Raw genomic sequence first — 6,000 nt, forward strand, 5'->3', positions numbered from 1 at the left:
AAAGGCATAGCGGTTTCGCGGACGAGCGTCCCTTTTCCGACCTCGCGACCCCTGAACGAGGTCCCAGGGGCCCCAAACTTTCCCGCCCGCACCAGGGGGCCGTGGCGAGTCGGAAAACGGCGCCCCCTAGTCGATCGGCCCTTCCGAAGCGGCGTCCGCGAAACCACTACGGCGAATGCATTCATTTAATGGGCGAGTGGGATTTTGATGGAAATGTCCCAGGGGCCCCAAATTAGGCACGGTGACCCCTGGGCCCGCCCTCAGCGACATATCGACGGCGCAGGGTGATCGTGGCGATTTTTCCGTCGGACGTCAAAAACTGGCCACAGGGGGCGCCGTGGTAGGTCAAAGGGTCGCATACGTGTGCATTGTGGGTAATTCGTGAAAAAAAAAAAAATAGTGGGTTATTGGACAAATAGTGGGTCCGTGGGACGGGGGCGTGGCCTGGGAGTGGGGGGGGGTCAACGGGACGTTTGCGCCAAATAGTGGGTTATTGGACAAATAGTGGGTTCGTGGGACGGGGGCGTGGCCTGGGAGTGGGGGGGGGGGGGGGGGTCAACGGGACGTTTGCGCCAAATAGTGGGTTATTGGACAAATAGTGGGTTCGTGGGACGGGGGAGGTGGTGGGGGTGTTTGGGGGGGTGGGGTGGGGGGCATTTGCCCAATATAGTGGGTTATTGGACAAATAGTGGGTTCGTGGGATGGGGGGGGGGGGTTGGGGGGTGTGGTCCTGGGGGCAATATGCTCTCTATCGCCCACTAGATGTGTCCGAATAACCACTATCCCGTGGCAAGTAGGTAGTGATCCGTGAATTGGGGGGTTAGCACAAAAGGCCCACTTCCCACCAAGCCTGTGGGCATTTGTCATCCCAATTCACACTACGATCCCTCCGACCCATTATGCGTCCAATGGCAGCTTATTAACATGGGCTTTTTTCCACGAACCCACGTTTTGGACTACCTCTGTGAATCCTGCCTGTGTTTGCTAAAGTTACGTGTGAGTCATTGCTAAATATTACCTGTGAGCATCTTGTCTTAGTTAGTGTCTAGTCATCTGTCAAGATCATAGTTTAGTTAGTCACCCTCTGCCTTGTCTTGTTTTACCCCATTGTGGGCTTTATTTTCCCCTTTTTGTCTTCAATAAATCGTGTGTTTGGTGTACTCTGTTTGCGCCTGGGTTCTCCTTCCTCATCATCATAACAGAATGATCCGACCAACTAAGAACACAGCAGACAGTGTGTCTCTTCTCAAGTGGCAGTCGGCACTCCGGGAACAATGGTGGTTGTCCTCTCCACCTTCTGCCAAGCTGTCAGTGATCCTTGAGGGTCGTCTGCTAGCCGTCGCTACACATGGGGACCAACCCAGTCCTGCCGCGACTCCTGAGACATCTTCCACGTCCATCAATCTTCATGGTAAGCGTGGAAGGCACCCGTCGTGGGAGTCAGCATCGGAGTCTTCCTGCCCGGAGTCCTCCTCGCCTGCGCTGAGCTCCCCAGTTCCTGTAACGGTTCCTGCTTCACCTCCCTCTCCTGTCACCAGTCTGGCTACCGTCTCCGCTCCGCGACCCAGGAGGAAGAGGAGGAGGAGGGGAGCTTCTGGTTCTCCGTCTCTGCCTCCTCTTGAGTCCGCGATGGCTCTCCAACCTGCCGCTGAAGTCAAGGGCGCTGTCCCAGAGCCCGCTACTGCAAGCGCCGTCCCAGGCGCTGTCCCAGAGCCCGCTACTGCAAGCGCTGTCCCAGGCGCTGTCCCAGGCGCTGTCCCAGAGCCCGCTACTGCAAGCGCTGTCCCAGGTGCTGTCTCAGAGCCCGCTACTGCATGCGCTGTTTCCCAGTCGGTGTTGGGGAGATCCATTCCAGAGACTTGTACCGTGAATGTCGTCTCTGAGTCTTCAGTCATGTCTGCTGAAGAGAAAGCAGCGGCCGATTCCGCTGCAAAGGCTGTGATAGAATCCGTATCAGCTCACCAGGAGATGCCAGTCATCATCGCTGCCAGAACCCTGTCCGAATATTTATCCCGTCTTGTCAGAATTCTTGATGTCCCAGTCAGTCCTGTTTTGTCCCCAGTCCCTGTTCCTAATGCTCCAGAGAGCACCAATCTGAAGCCAGCCACTGAGAGCGCTGATCTGAAGCCAGCCACTGAGAGCGCTGACCTGAAGCCAGCTACTGAGAGCGCTGTTCCTAAGCCAGCCACAGTGAGCGCAGTTTCAAAACCAGTTGCTGAGAGCACCATACCCGAATCTGCCACAGAGAGCGCCGTACCCCAGTCAGCTGCCGTGAGCGCCGTACCCCAGTCAGCTGCCGTAAGCGCCGATCCCCAGTCGGCTGCCTTCGACGCCTCAACTGAATTTGAAGTGAGAAGCGTCGATTCCAGATCGTCTTCCAAGATCTCTGTCCCTGTTCCAGCTCCACTATCGTCTGTTTCACCCCCTGTCTTGTGTCCTGCACCTTCACCTGCCTTGTCCCCCGTCAGGACTCCTGTTTCGTCTTCCTCTGTGCCTGAGTCTGTTGCTGCTGCCACTAATGCAGTATTCCAGTCTGTTTTCCCGGTCTCCCTTGTCACCACTAGTCCCCAGACTGTTTCCCCAGTCACCCCTGTCTCCACTAAACCCCGGACTGTTTCCCCCAAGACTTTTCCTCATGTGTCCCCATCCAAGTCTGCCCGGACCCCTCGCCATCAGCCATCGTCCCGTCAACCTAAGATCCCTAGTCCACCCGTTCACCCTGGACTTGGTGTTTCCTCCACCTCCTTTGCCTTGTTTATTGTTTTTGATTTTGCACCCCAACCCTGTAATTGTTTATTCATGTTTGCCGTTGTTATTTGTCATGTTTTGTTGGTTTGTGTCCTTGTATCAGTCTGTCATGTCTCAGTCTGTCATGTCCTGTGTTTAGTGTCCCCTTGGGGAGCGTCTGGTAGCCGCACCTTAAGGTGGGGGTTCTGTCATGATCCTGCCATCTAGTCTTTAATTTTCCCTGGTCTTGAGGCAGGATCATGACAGACCCATGTTTTATGTTTAAGCACATGGCCATTTGTTCGGGCTGTGTGCTTGCGTTGTCTCGTCCCGTAACCCCGCCCCCTTGTTACCCTTGTTTAGTCATTATTGCTTTACCTGTGTCACCTGCTGTCATCATTAGTTTCTTCCTATTTAATCCCCTTGTGTTTGCTGTCCTGTGTCGGTTCATTGTGAAACGTGCTGTGATGTTACTCTGTGAATCCTGCCTGTGTTTGCTAAAGTTACGTGTGAGTCATTGCTAAATATTACCTGTGAGCATCTTGTCTTAGTTAGTGTCTAGTCATCTGTCAAGATCATAGTTTAGTTAGTCAGTCATCCTCTGCCTTGTCTTGTTTTACCCCATTGTGGGCTTTATTTTCCCCTTTTTGTCTTCAATAAGTCGTGTGTTTGGTGTACTCTGTTTGCGCCTGGGTTCTCCTTCCTCATCATCATAACACAGAACCTCTCACAATACAACTTTAACATAGTAGGATGTCCTGTTACTTTATCCTCTACAGCAAAAGACCTGGGTGTTATACTAGATTGTAACCTGTCTTTTGAAAATCATATTTCGTATGTTACAAAAACAGCCTTTTTCCACCTTAGAAACATTGCTAAGCTACGTAATATGCTATCAGTTCCTGATGCAGAAAAGTTAGTTCATGCATTCAAGACCTCGAGATTAGATTACTGTAATGCTTTATTAGCTGGTTGTCCCGCATCCTCAATAAACAAGCTACAGTTAGTCCAAAATGCCGCTGCTAGAGTTCTAACTAGATCAAGAAAATATGATCATATAACACCGATTTTATCATCACTACATTGGTTACCTATAAAGTTCCGTATTAATTATAAGGTATTGCTACTGACTTATAAAGCCCTAAACGGCTTAGCTCCAGTCTATTTAACGGATCTTCTATCGCCCTACAATCCATCGCGCTCTTTAAGATCAATAAATTCGAGGCTTTTGGTCATACCTAGGATATCCAGATCAACCAAAGGAGGGAGAGCATTTTCACATTTGGCTCCGAAACTCTGGAATAGTCTTCCTGATACTGTTTGTTGCTCGGACTCGCTCTCCCATTTTATCGCTTTACTCAAATTACATATACATATGATAACTAATGTTTCACGTCATAGAGATAAATCCATTGACTAGCGCTGTCAGGCATGTGAAATCACCTTAACCATTGAAATGATACTGACACAGATTTTTTTTCCTATGAATATATAATTGACCAAAAGAATGAAAGTTGTATTATATACTTATCATATACATAATATCATGCTCATAGCCATGCGAAATAGCTCTATATCTCAGACAGGCTGCAGTGTTAATTTAGCATGAAAAGATAGTATTTTTTCAACAACAAATTTTTTAAATTAGGGATGCACCGACACCACTTTTTGCAGAACGAGTCCGATACCCAAACTTTAATTTTTGGTACTCACCGATACCAATTACCGATACCTGAATTTTCACTGCATTTGTCATTTTTAAATGTATTAGTAGATAAACCAAAAGAATATAAATCATATTAGTTGGCTTAATTTGTTCATCAAATATATATTTATTTCAGTTATTTTCATGCTTAATTAAGCCTGCTAAAATGCATTGTATGAGCTTCTGTTACTGTCACTGTTCATTCTATTATTGCTCTATCATATTTTATCTTTCATTTAATAGCACAGCACATATTTAGAGCAGCTCCAGAAGGGCTCAGTGCTGAGGATCGGGCCAGTGGTACAAATGTTTAGATACCAGTGAAATATCAATTATTTAATCCAGTTTTGATACTACAAAAACTACCAGACTAATTAATGTGAATTTAAAACATTATTAAAGACAAGAAAGCAATCAGTAACAAAATAAGAACAAATAATCGAATTACAAATAGGACAAATAAATACAATAGAACAAAGAAAGGCTACAAATGAAATGAACAGTGTTTTTAGAGTTTTTCAGGTAGATCTAACAGGTACAGAAACTTGAATAAAGTAATCAAATGTGAAAAAAATGCATATTCATTACTGTATTAATTATATATAGATATATAGCAGTGAGTAATTTATTTGTCCTTTGTTTGATTAATATTAAAACAGCAGCAGGTTTAGACTGCTGTCCGAACGCATGGACCCCATTTGAACATGGCTATGTTCACTTGAGATATAACCGACTTTGTTTACTGGGATACTCACCTAGCCATGCGTATTTACATAAACTTGTGTGAATTCGTACGTTCAAGCGCAAGACGTGAAAGACAATTCAATGCAGTATTCGCGCGTTGTCTATCAAGACGTTGGTTTGTGGAGCGCGCGCTTCGGATGTTTGTGTTTGCGGATTAAACTTTGACCTGCAAACGTACTGTAATAATGTAGGGAACCACTCGTTATACATAAATCAGGTAACAGTTCGTGTTTTACTACTTATACAATTTAGTTTCGCTCGCTCTCGCTCTCTCTCTCGTCAGTTAACGTTAATAATAAGCTACATGCCTCGTTTTATTTTCTTTGCCATTAACTTCCGACTGAACAAACTTTCCACTGTGCCAGTGCGCGCTCAATCCACCACGCTTTTATCTCTTATGAGCTTGCGCACCACAGCTATGTGTTACTATACACACGCTGCCTGGTAGGCCTATCGGTTGTTGGTATCGGAGCATTTTTACGAGTACGAGTAGGAGTACATGAGCTCGGTATCGGTGCATCCCTATTTTTAATAATTCAAGCACTTTTCAAGTAACTCTTCAAAAATAGGGCTGTTTTCAAGGGTTTTCCAGGACTTCAATTTCAAAAAGTCAAATTCAAGCACTTTAAGCACCTTGTACGAACCCTGTTCTATAGATATTTCTCAGGTCTGGGCCAGGGCACTTTTTGTACAACCAACGTTGTGCTGAACTTGACAAAATTGATCTGATGCTGCAGCGGCGGTCAGCAGCTTGTGAGGTTTTTTTTCTCTTTTTAAGGCAGTAACGTTAGAAGGTTCTGGAACTTTTGCGCGCTTACACATCC

Source organism: Abramis brama (genome assembly GCF_963993115.1).
Source record: "Abramis brama genome assembly, chromosome: 10".
Taxonomy (NCBI): domain Eukaryota; kingdom Metazoa; phylum Chordata; class Actinopteri; order Cypriniformes; family Leuciscidae; genus Abramis; species Abramis brama.